This window comes from Lynx canadensis, chromosome A2, assembly GCF_007474595.2.
Source record: "Lynx canadensis isolate LIC74 chromosome A2, mLynCan4.pri.v2, whole genome shotgun sequence".
In the NCBI taxonomy this organism is placed as follows: domain Eukaryota; kingdom Metazoa; phylum Chordata; class Mammalia; order Carnivora; family Felidae; genus Lynx; species Lynx canadensis.
The window spans coordinates 11,322,329-11,335,813 of NC_044304.2; the positions used below are offsets into that span (position 1 = coordinate 11,322,329).

Below are 13,485 nucleotides of genomic sequence, written 5' to 3' on the forward strand. Positions count from 1 at the left end.
CTAAAGCCCCACTTCTAGCCTAGACGTGCCCCTGCATTCCAGCACTACATATCCACCTGCCTACAAGGCAGTGTCAACCACAAGCACCAAGAGACTAAAATGAGCCTATCCTCTCTAAAACCTGTCAAAGCAGGCATATTCATCACGTGGGGTAGTGCCTACCATGCTGGGTAACTCAAAAACTAAAGATTTTCCATTATTGCAGAAAGTTCCACAGGACAGCACTGCTTTAAAACTTGGGTAAGGTCATGGGGCACCTGCCAGGCTCAGTCAGTAGAGCATGCGAATTGATCTCAGGGTACTTCACGCCCCACACTGTGCATGGGGGGGGGGGGTAGGTCACTGTAAAATAAGATCAAAACTGGACCCTGAAAGATGGGGGGGGGGGGTCCTAGAAAAAACAAAGACATGGGACAGCAGTCTGTCATAGAAGCTAGGTAGGGCCCAGAGTATCACAGGATCGGGGTTTGGGTTTCAGCCTACATATATACAGTGGGGTTTTAAAGCAGCAGGAGAATTTTGCTCCAATAGATCTATTACCTTCTGATCATATTCCAACTAGCTTACTGGTCTAGTTTTCAGTTTTGCATGAAGTCTGTTTAACCACTTCTACCATTTTCTCTTACTAGATTTTTCTCACAGTACTCAGAGCCAAACTCTTACTCAACGAAATCATTTGTCATCTTAAAAAGTCAAAAAAAAGGTTTTAAAACTAAAATGATGTTTCTTCAGGGCACTCTTATTAAAATTTTTTTTTTTCAACGTTTATTTATTTTTGGGACAGAGAGAGACAGAGCATGAACGGGGGAGGGGCAGAGAGAGAGGGAGACACAGAATCGGAAACAGGGTCCAGGCTCTGAGCCATCAGCCCAGAGCCCGACGCGGGGCTCGAACTCACGGACCGCGAGATCGTGACCTGGCTGAAGTCGGACGCTTAACCGACTGCGCCACCCAGGCGCCCCTGGGGCACTCTTATTAAATGAATTACCACCTTTCTAGCACTGGGCCACTGCCCACCACTGGACATATTAGGACCCCCTTAAACACTTGCCTCACTCTGCCCCCAGTTATGATTTAATTGTACTCAGCATACAGACATGGGAAACACTTTTATTCATCACTGAATTCTCACTGCACACACAAGATACAGCACAGTGCCCCATTATCTAGTAAGTCCCACACACACCCTGGCAGAATTTGGCCTGTTTGCTTCAGGCAGGAAATTCCCTTTAAACAACAGTCCCTAAGTGGGAAATAAACACCCATGAGCTGGAACGCAATCGCACCCTACAATAAGCAGCACCTTGAGATAGAGACTCACCATAATCCTAGCAGATCATCCAGTTCACACCCTGATGTAGCAAGTCCAGGGCACATGGGCTAAAGATGAAGTTTACTCCAGCTTACTGACTCCCCCAACTCCTTTGTCTGAATTCACAGACTTTCACTAGAGTAACAAGGAAAAAATGGAGGTGAAACCAAATCAAGGCAGGTGAAGTTTAATTCCACTCATGTGAATGTCTTCATGAGACTCCTCTGGAGGGTGGCACTGCATTTAATGACCAGATACCCAGATGAAAAAGAGGTCTGCAGCCAGAGTAATGACCTTCCTCTGACGTGACCCTCCTCCGTGAGTGCTTCCGAGGGGCAGGTGCTTGCTTGCAGAACAGTCCAAATCTCTGTCCAGACCTCAGCTGTCTCAAAGATGGACCAGCCTAAATGCCAGCTCCTTTCCTATGCTCACAGCTGGAAGGACTCTCTTCTCAGAGTGGCTGGCCTGTACCTCTCACGAGCACTCCCATGATCTATCTTGTGCACGTTTACCACTCCATCCATCTGAACGTGGCCGATTCCCTCCTTCCACAGCTTGTAGAACGAAGTCAGGAGCATGTGGGAGTGCCTGGCTGGCTCAGATGGTGGAGCATGCAATTCTTGATCTCAGAGCTGTAAATTCGACCCTCACGATGGGTGTAGAGATTAGTTAAATCTTAAAAACACACACACACAGAGAGAGAGAGAGAGAGAGAGAGAGAGAGCGCGCACGTGTGCACACGTGGGCTCTAGAGCCAGGCGTACCACTTACCAGCTCCATGCCCTTGCACTCCTGCTCAAGTGACTGAGCTCTCTGGGCGCCAGCTACCTTTTACAAAACCAAGATGATACCAGTACCCCATTAGCAAAGTTGTTTTCTTAAGACTTAAGGAAAACATAGAGCTTTTCTTAGAAATCTAGCTCCTGGGCCATAGTATCCACTCAAATACCCACTAAAACAGACTGCTCATAAACGTGTATGCTCAAGCTCCCAGTCTGGGGAAATAGTGGGAAACAGACCCACACTGCAGCTCCATATACTGAGGCTGACAAAGACAGCCAGTTGACTCGTGTTTGACTTCACCATTTCAGAACAGGCAAGTGGTAAAACAAAAAAACAAAAAGCCCACATACATTCAGAAAAGATAGTTCTATCCTGTCACAGGGAACCTTTTCACAAAGGGTCATGGATAAAAAGAAAAGCACTGCCTCAAGGTGAACAAAGGGAATGTGGGGGTCTGGAAGGCAAGCGGAAAGAGCCATAGGCCAGGGTGGGCATTCAGCTTTCACACCTACAAGGGAAGGATGTTCACACAGGGTTCCCACAGCAAAGAGGCCCAGAGATGTCCTGGGAGAGGACCCTGAGGACGGGCAAACTAAACTACAGGCTGTATGTGCTGCAACTCAAGAGGGCTCCAACACTAGTAACTCAAAACTGCATTCCTGGGATTACAAAGATGTGTGTTATGATTCTGAAATAGATGAACACAAAGGTGGTGTTATTTCCAGACAGCTAATCTGTCAGCTCAATTGTTTCCTAGTGTCAAAAGGAAAACAAATGAACACACATACACGACTTTATTACTTAGCAGGTTTTTTTAAATAACTGAAAGCACTTGAGAGCCAAATAATTTTCAGTGAAGCTTGTAAATTAAAACAACCTACACACGGATGGCACCATCTTTTACAAAACTTCTGTGTACTCTATCTTGTTTCTCTTAATTACAGAATAGAAAGGGGAAACTGCTCAAGTAACAAAAATCATGCCTGTACAATAAGACTGTAATACAAGTGAGCAGAGCAATGGGATTAATTAAAGCCAACACCAACAGTAAATGCTTAAATATCCATCAACACATAACAAGATTAATCTTCAAACTTTAGAGATTAAGGAGCAAAGGAGGTCTTAATATGCACTATTCTTAGAAGTAATAGTTCTTTTGCAACCTCTGACAACCCTGCCCCAATTACAGAAGTATGAATTATTCAAGTTTATGAGGTTCCTATTCCTTCCACCACGCAGGAATTTGGGGAGACAGCAGAGTGGCATCACGCACGCCACCTGGAGTAGCATGTTCCTATTCCTAAGCATGAACATATTATGCTGAAGAATGATCCCTTGCCATCCCTCAGCATGTAGTTCTGGTGTATGCATGAACAAATGTGCCACAGCAGAAAGGAGGCACTAAACCACAACAGGGACCCACGGCCATAATTCCAAGTATACCCACACCCAACACCACCAAATGACAGGCTGGCTAGTGGCCCACTGGGCTACCTTCTGCAGCAAAAGGCTCCAGGCCAACACCAAATCCTGGAGACAGTTTTACAAACAGCGGCAGCTTCAGTGAACAAAAACCTCCCTTCTTCTGCAGACACAGATAGGCCCATTCTGACACTCCTCATCCCCAGGAAAGAAAACAAGCTGGAAAAGAGGGATGCACAGGGGTATCGAGGAAGTCTGCACCACTGTTGACACTCCAGGTTGACAGCTCTATAAAACCCTCTGGAAGATTTTACAAGAACAAACCAAAATGGGCGTTCCACGTTGTTTCCAAGTCATAAATTTATAAATGCCTGCGAAAGCAAGCTAGTGCGAAAACAAAAGTCTTCAAAACTACCAAGAGCCTTTCAATTAACGTAATAATACATTTTTCATTCTCAAAGTAAAATCCAGGAAATTCACTTTAGTACATACTCCTCGGATGGACTTTAGGGTTCTGAAAACTGTCTCCCTCAACGGTTCAATGTTCATGCATGTGCATTTTTCCTGGAGAAAGGACCCACGGCATCTGACACAGTCTCAAGATGACCTCTGACCTTCCCTCAAGCTAAGAATTGAAGTTCTAGTGAGAGGCAGGGCTGGTCTCATCCTTGGCCACTGGATCCTCAATTATTTCTGAGCTCCTTAAAGGACTGCATAAATCCAACAGTAAGAACTGTAGGAAAACGATGACCCTAACAATGCTTAACACTTGTTTTTGATTATGGAAATCTGAGCAGGCTTTTTGTAATGCTAGAGGAATGTCAAGCAGCAGACTTTACAAGAACGAACTTAAGTACAGAAACAGCTTAGCAAATGGCAAAATTACAACTGTAGCTTTCACAGGCATGGATGAAAGATGAACCCAGTCTACTGAAATGTTCTCCATTACAATTTCATTCATGGAAGCACTTACTGAAATTTATCTACCTGGTCTCTTTTCCAAGTCTTGCCCTGTGCTTCCTCGAGGGTATAAGCCCAGCTCACCCCTGTGCTTCCCGAGGACTATTTTTCTGCCAAACTGGCTCCAATCACCACTGGGAACCCACATCATCTCACCCACCCAAAAGAGACTTTGAGACTTGGCTTGACTCCTCTCTCAGCCCCACAGCAGCCCCTCTGCACCCAGGACCTGGTAAGATAAATCCTAGCTTTCATTTTACCCTCTAACAAAGGATTTAGAATACGTAATCCCTAATACCATCTTCACTTTACCCTTTTCCTGATAACTCACTCTTGGATTCTAGTTTATGACTTCGTATGGAAAATTAACTTCCCTCTCAGCCATCCAAAATTTCTTGTTTGCAGTTAGGGAGCACACTACTTCTAGTGTAAAAGGTAGACGTCTTGCTCAACCAAAGTATTCCATCTAGCATACCTCATAATGATGAGCAAGATGCTGCTGGAGCTACTGTTTGGGGTGAGCAAATGGAGGGCAGAGATGGGCTACAGGTGCTACGTGTGAGGCAAGGTTGTTTGGCATTCCCATTCTGCACATGGTCAATGACGGGAAATGATCCAAGGCAGAGTCTTCTGCCATCAGACAGCATTCCAAGAGAAGATTCAATCTTGACCTTGAGGTCACTATACTAGAAATAGGTAACAAGCTCTGATGTCCCTGTTTGAGCCCCTAGATTCGACTGTGCCTGAGCCCTACCCACTCCAGACTTAGGTTCACATCACCCAACAGACTTCCCTTTTAAGTAGTTTTATGTTTGTTACTTATACCAGAAAGACCTAACCAATACAACTATTTCCTTAAAAAACAGAGAGAGAGAGAGAGAGGCCTCTTAATTTAAAAATCGGGAGGACGTATCAGAGAATAAAGGACAGGTAGCTTGCCTTACACACTTAAAGAGACAAAAGGCCCTAAATGGAGTCACTTGTGCTAAGCCCCACAGTCACCAAACTGAGACTTAATACCTAATCATGGTTTCAACTTCTGCGAGAGGTGGAATTTTTAACCAATCTGGAATTACCTGGCCAGCACTAGTGAGGTCATCTGCCCAACAGACCCCAGCCCCTAAAGGAAGGTGACCCTGCCTAAAACAACCTGTTTCTTTGCATTTCTAACTTCATCCCACCCCCTTCTACTTATAAAAACCTTTCATTTTATACAGCTCTTTGGAGCGCCTTTCTATTTACTGGATGAGATGTCGCCCAATTAATGAATCATTGAATAAAGCCAACTAAGATCTTTAAAATTTACTCAGTTGAATTTTAACAACACACACAAAACACTATATGCTTCTTGTTTTGCGGATTGCAGTCTGCTGACAACCTTCAGCACTACATGCTTCCTCAACTCTCAGAGCCGCTCTACCCCCTACAGAGCGTTTAGCAAACAGTGGTACAAGGAAGAAAAGAAACTAAAGATCAATGCAATTCACCTGCTACTGGAAAGCATATACAGTAGTCACCCTTGGACAAGTGATGAAGAAACAAACTGCAAAAAGGTTAAAAAAAAAAAAATACCATTAAGGTACCCACAGTTACAATGGATATTATCTAAAATATTATTTCACACTGTTCTGACATGACCCACAGTAACATACACATTTTATCATGTACATCACAATACATAAAATCAAAGAGGTTTTATAAAATCCTCTTGAATGTGTGAGACACTTTCCAACATTTCTTTTTTTTCCCCCTTAAACAATGATTGCAACCTTTTCAGTTCACATCATTACCCACAGTTTGAAAAAGACAGATATAAAACGAGTGACTTTCTCTTAAAATCTAGATTCTGGTCAAAGTTCTCTGGAGCCCAAACCTGTTATCCCATTTTACATATGAAAAATTGAGTCTTGAGAGGATACATGACTAGTCCAATGTGAGTACAGCGTGCCCCTGCACCCAGTTCTTGTGCATGCACGTGCGCGCGCCCGCGTCCCCCCCACCCCCCCCACCACTGGCAGGTTCCATCCTCCTTGCAGTTCTTCAGTTCTCCGGTTTCACCCCTCACAGTAACAATCTGCTCCCACCAAATATGTTTCCTCAAAAAACAATGAAAATGTTTCAGATGTAAAATCCCCAAATTTATCTCACCCCCACCCTTTGAACACAAAATAAAAACAGTCTCAAAGGCCAATTTGCCCACAGGTGTGTTATGTGTTATTGCCTGGGGTAGGACAAGTGGGGACATTAGTCACACATGAGGATGTGGGAATTACTAATTTCTGTTTCTGGAAATTGCATAATACCAAGCCCAACACCTCTCCCCTGGTACTGCTTCCACAGTGTGCCAGTGCCTCTTGACCTGACAGCAACAAGGAACAAACAAGGAGTTTCAGCCTTAAGTGGACACCAAGACAAGGAAGGTGACCACATGCAAAGTAGAGCCTGGACAGCTTTTCTCAAAGCCCTTCAGGCAGAACAAAGCAAGCACTCCCTTCAGACCCCACTCAATCTAAATACAATACAGATGTTAACCACCCCCCACCTTCTGTCTACCTGCCAATGCTCAGGTATACAGACCCCACTTTACCAGTAAGGAAACTGAGGTCTAGAACCATTAGGTAACTTGCCTGAGGTCAAGACCAGAAGGGGTCAGGGCTGGGACTGAACTCTGACAGTGGACTCCACAGTTATTCCTCTCCAGTGACACAGCTCCAACCAAGTCTGCTCTCCATAGCCCAAAGACCTGGAACTTCCTATATTATGCAAAACAGGCCAATACTTCTCCAAGAAAAAGATCACAGAATGGCCTATACCTAGAATGAACTATAAAAAGTCTTCGTAATTATGTCACAGTTCAAAAGGAAAAAATGGGGGGAAGGGCGCCCGGGTAGCTCAGTCAATTAAGCGTCTACTTGGGTTTCGGCTCAGGTCATGATCTCACAGTTCCTGACATTGAGCCCCACATCGGGGGCTCTGCACTCACAGTGAGGAGCCTGCTTGGGATTCTCTCTCTCTTCTCTCTCTCTCGCTCTCTGCCCCTCCCCCGCTTGTGTTCTCTTTCTCAAAAGAAATAAAATTTAAAAAGAGAGAGAAATGACATATTCATCCAAGTACCCTTAATTTGCAGTCAAATGCTCAGATTTGGCTTATCTCTGAAAGATATTCTCCAGGTGGGTTTAACACAAACAAAAAACACCCCATGTGATACTGGATCCTGATGGTCCCCAGGAAGGGTGACTGACATCAACTAGTTCTTGTGGTCAACAAGGCCCAAAGTAGCAGGACTGTAGCTTTCCATCCAGAACTCCACTTGCCTGGTCCATCCAGCTGCCTGCCTCTCTTCCAGGGAGATCCCAACTTGTGACACAAACCTTCCTGGAGACCAGAATCCTTTTTTCAAGCTCAGATGTCAACATAATTCAAATTAGGGCCAAAGGGGGCAAAGAAGGTAGGGAGAGATGCTGTGCTTATGCTCTAGAAAAATTTTAGTCCACCAGCGACTTCTGGCACCCTGGCCACTGCCTTTACTCACATAATCCATTTTTAATGAAATAGAAAAGTTACATTTTAGGCCCAAGAACACACATTACCTTTCCCGGCTGGATCATTTCCCCAAACGCTGCAGCCAACACCACAGAGTGAATGCCCTCAGAGCTGAACTTCCCCTAATCCCATTACCACCACTTTTAATCTCAGTATCAGATAAAAACAAATCCTCACTTAAAAAAAAAAAAAAAAAAAAACAAAAAAAAAAACCAACCCAAACAAAAAATCCAACCCTCACTTGAAATCACCTTCTCCAAATGATCTCCACTCACGGTTCAATTCTGAAGACACAACAAGGCTGGGGGGAGAGGGGGGCACTTCTAGAAGGCACCTGGCGGCACAATATCCCGAAGTGCCGGCAGCTACACCTTCGCGGCCCTCTGGCATTCTACTCTCAGACCTGGCTGCCTCTCCGCACTTCTGTTCTTCCCCCTGGGCAATGACAGCAAGTGCGTAGTAGCTACCCGCGAGAGGGCACAGCCTCATTTTACTCTAAACTGAAAAATGGGCAGGTGAAATTTGCAGGAGGCTGAGACAGGTTGAAATCCTGGCAGCAGGGCCAGGATTCAAACTGGGGTCTGTGACATGCTTGTGGTATCAGTCTTTGGAGTGGGCCAGCAAAAATGAGACAGGACTGGATGCCAACAGGCTGCTTAAGCCCTTTCCAGTCACCCTTCCCCAGAGTATTCAGATAACACTAGGCTCCTATCACAGGATTAGGAATTCTGAGGCTTGATTTCAGGAAACAAAGTCCAAGTCTAACAGGAGAGAGTAGAAAGGTCAAAGAGCAAGATGTCAAGACACATCTGCTTCTCAGATGCCTTCAGAACACACCAAAGAGGACACTGTTTTTACCCAATTGCTTTTTGAGGGGGAGGGGGGACGTTAAAAAACAAAAAACCAAAACTCAGCCTTATAAACAAGACTCTGTTGGGGCACCTGGGTGGCACAGTTGGTTAAGCGTCCAACTCTTGATTTCAGCCCAGGTTATGATCTCATAATTCTGTGAGTTCGAGCCCCACATCAGGCTCCGTGCTGACAGTGTGGAGCCTGCTTGGGATTGTCTCCCTCTCTCTCTGCCCCTTCCCTGCTCTTTCTCTCTTTCAAAAATAAACTTAAAAAATAAAATAAATAAACAAGACCCTGTGTCAAGCTGTGATTGGAGAAATGGGACATTCATGGAACTTTTCTGGAAAACGGATTTGTATCAAGTTTGAAAGAATGCACACCCTCTGATCCAGTGATTCCCTCTCTAGACATGAAAAAGGAGGAAACCTGAAGACAAGGTCTAAAAATAGAATTATGGTACATTCATATGATAAAATTTAGGCAACTATTTAAATAGAGCATTCTGGAAATGTTCACAACGTAATATTTTTTGAAAACTCAAGAGTAGGGGCGCCTGGGTGGCGCAGTCGGTTAAGCGTCCGACTTCAGCCAGGTCACGATCTCGCGGTCCGTGAGTTCGAGCCCCGCGTCAGGCTCTGGGCTGATGGCTCGGAGCCTGGAGCCTGTTTCCGATTCTGTGTCTCCCTCTCTCTCTGTCCCTCCCCCATTCATGCTCTGTCTCTCTCTGTCCCAAAAATAAATAAACGTTGAAAAAAAAAATTAAAAAAAAAAAAAAAAGAAAACTTAACAGTATAATCAATTTTGTTACTAACACGAAAAATTGAAATAAAAATGAGGGTAAAGGACAGTTTTTGACATCTAACGTTAACATTGTTATTTTTCAAATTATTTCAAATGACCACGAACTACTTTGTTTTTGCTTAAAGAAAAAACAAATCTCACAATCTCATTTTCAAATGACATAAACCAATCACTACTATTCCCTTTCAGGGTTCAGTCAAGAATTGGACAGATGGCTGTTTGCCCTAACTGTGACAATGGACTTTATCTATTTCTTTAGAAGAGAATATATCCCATGATTTAAGCTGGATGTGCGCATGCAGTTTGAGAAGTTGTAGCCTATTTAGGCTGAAAAAGAAATTTTAAGGGTTTTAACAGTTACCCTTTTCAACACAAGTTTGGGGTTCATCTTCCAAATGGTTTTCTGTGCCTTACCAGCATTTTAAACTGTTCTCTAAGAATGTACAATTTTTAAAAACTAAGTTGGGATCAAACTAGGCAGGCTGTACTACATGCAACACGCAGACATCCTTGCACTTCCATTCCCTCATTTTTTTTGTAATGGGTACACCCATAACCCATTAAGCTTTTCTTTTAACCCCTTGTGAAAACACTAGAAAATCAAGGCAGTTAAAAAGTCATTGCACGCCCTCAAACAGTTACCATGACCAGCAATTACACTCGTTAAGTAGCTACCCCAGAGAAAATACACACGTCCGCACAGAATCTTGTGCGTGAATGTTCACAGCAGCAGCATTCACAACAGCCAAAGTGGAAACAACCCAAATATCCACCAACTACTGAATGGATAAACGAAACGTGGCATGTATTCACATAATGGAATATCATTCAGTAATAAAAGAAATGAAACAGTGATTCGTGCTGTAGCACAAAGCACGAAAACGTTATACTCAGAGGTCAGACATGAAAGGCTATATATTGTATGATTTTTGAAATATCCAGGATACACAAATTCATAGAAACAGAAAATAGATTAGTGGTTGCCATGTGTTGCGGGGGGGGGGGGGAGGGATGGATGGAGAGTGACTGCTAATGTATAGGGGTTTCTTTTGAGACAGATGCAAACGTTCTAACATTGGTTGTGGTGATCGGTGCACAACTCTGAATATACTAGGAAATGTGCACTTTAAACCAGGGAACTGTAACGTGTGTGAATTGTATCTCAACAAAGCGGTTCTTTCTTTAAAGGGGCACCTGGATGGCTCAGTAGGTTAAGCATCCAACTCTTGATTTCGGCTCAGGTCATGATCTCACAGTTTGTGAGTTCCAGCTCTGCGTTGGGCTCTGTGCCGACAGCACAGAGCCTGCTGGGATTCTCTCTCTCTGCCCCTTTTCCGTTCGTGTTCTCTCTCTTTCAAAATAAATAAATAAACTTAAAAAAAAAAAGAAAGAGATTGGTGGGATTTTACAATAATAGTGTAATGCTCAAGTTATATACAATTTATACTCAATAAAATGTTGGGGAATGAATACATCAAAACATGAACCTACCAAAGAAAACTCACTTTTTGTCTCCCCCGTGAATATAGTATGAGCTCAGGAACTAATCACTTGAAACTGACTGGGCAATTATATACACGTGAAACCCGAATATTACAAAAACAAAACAAAAACAACAAAAAAAGACTCAATGTTTAACAACACGCGCACAAATCAAGTTTTTATTAAAAACATGAGATTCACATTAAGAAATGCTACCCATACATGTTTATTACCCACTTCATCTCCCTCTTAAAAATACTTTTCCCAGGCCAATGCTGAACCACAGCCCAAACCCACTCACCACATTTCAAACTAAGTGGGAAATGTACAGTAGACAGTGCACAGAAGCAACTGCATGCCACACTGCTTGGACCATAAGTTTACTGCAATTTCTGGACCTTAACATCATAGTTAAAATTCACATTCCTTGCAAATCACTACTGACCAACTATATCCCCTCCTAACAATATTAAGAGGAATTCCTTGCATTTGGTATTAAGGACATGCCAAATTCTTTTTTTTTTTTTAATTTTTTAAAAAAAGTTTATTTTTGAGAGAGACAGAGTGAGAGAGACAGAGTGCAAGCAGGGGAGGGGCAGAGAGAGGAAGACACAGAATCCCAAGCAGGCTCCAGGCCCTGAGATGTCATCACAGAGCCTGACGGAGGGCTCGAACCCACAAACCGTGAGATCATGACCTGAGCCGAAGTCAGACACTTAATTGAGTGAGCTACTGAGGAGCCCATGGACATGCCAAATTCTTGCTCACTTATCTTTCCAGTTTGTTCACTCTAAGAATATTTTAGGTCCTCTTCTAGGCGCTGAGAATACAATAGGGACTTAAAATAGGTAAAACCAAGCAAACAAAACCCTGCCCGCATGGAACTCACATTCCAGTAAAAAATTAAAATAACTTAAAATTTTATTTTTACAAACTCATGTCTAATGAATTAAAAACGAACTGTCAGCATCTGCAAAGAATCCCCACAATTCTCACCTTGCAAACGCGCAGTCTTTGCGAACCAACAAAACTCACAAAGATCTATGAAATATTAGTAGCACTTTCCAATGTCAAGCTTTTCTTTCCTTCTTATACATTTGCCAGGAACACAAAGACAAACATCTACTTTGTAAGTTCATTCAAAATCGGAAATTGAAACACTTTACAACTGACACATGACAGCGGGTTGTCAAAGGATTTAACAGCCCAGAGTCTACAAATCATTGATGTACCAAACGGTTTTTACTTTAAATTAAGAACAAGGACTCCAATCTTCTAGGTCTGTAAATCTCAAGTCATTCAATAACCTGAATTGTGTAACAGAAAAATATTGCATCCCCCCCAACCTTCAAAAACAAAAGTGCAATTTAGTACAAAGATCACAACAACTGGCTCAAAAGAGTAACTTTTGGAAACAAAGTCTAAATTCCTTTGAACAATTCAATAATTCAGTGGCAATTTTACAAAGCAGCCGCCAATTCTCTTGCAATTCTCTTGCAATTCTTCAACAGTTTTTCTTTTCTCCTTATCCCCATCCAAGCTAGAGAAGCTAGCCATACTAGCACCCTAGAACAGCCAACCTGTCCTTAATATGTAGCCCCTTTCAAGTTCGAACGTTCATCTGTAGGCAGAGCTCCTCCTCTTCAGCAAATTGGCTGTGCTGAATTCTAGCTAGATACACAGAGGTGGGATCATCTCCTTCCAGTTAAAACCAACTAACATGAACTTAAGTGCTTTTCTCCACAGCTTGACCTCTTGGATACTATGTTTCCTACCAAGGAAAGGGGTATGGTGGATAACAGAGGAGCAATGCATTTTGTTTCAGATCACGCTTTTCCTTCTGGACTTAGTCAATGGGAACCATCTGAGAGGTTTATCTTCCTCAGGTTGAAGTTTTGGGGGAGAAGAGCTTGGTTATCTGTAATACCTTGAAGGAAAGATAATCCCCACCCAAATTAAACTGAGAGGAAGAATGCTGTATTAAGTTACTGGCGAGATCATAAAACAGACTGTACCACCACCCAAAACCCACTTAGAACTGAAAACATTCATAAATCCTGTCGAGTATAGCTTTCCCACTAACAGACTACAAACTCTAAGGACTAACAACTTAGGGAACTTGACAGCCCCATTCATAAAAATCTCCCAACCATTATTACACCACCAAAGAGCCACTGACTTACAGGCACAGAGACTTGGTTTTTGCAAACACGGACAGGTAGAGCCCTCCCAAAGGGAAGCAAAGACACTTCAATTCTCAGAAAGCACAGACTCCAAGAGGTCACTTCTTGCATCCAAGACACACACACCAAATTGAACCCAAAGACCAA

The 13,485-nt window shown here is 43.2% G+C and overlaps 1 protein-coding gene across 4 annotated transcripts in view; it reads right to left on the reverse strand.

Moving 5' to 3' along the window:
• The window catches only part of BRD4 (bromodomain containing 4), an 86,555-nt gene that overhangs the window by 71,626 nt on the left and 1,444 nt on the right, over positions 1-13,485 (reverse strand). The window lies entirely within an intron of this gene.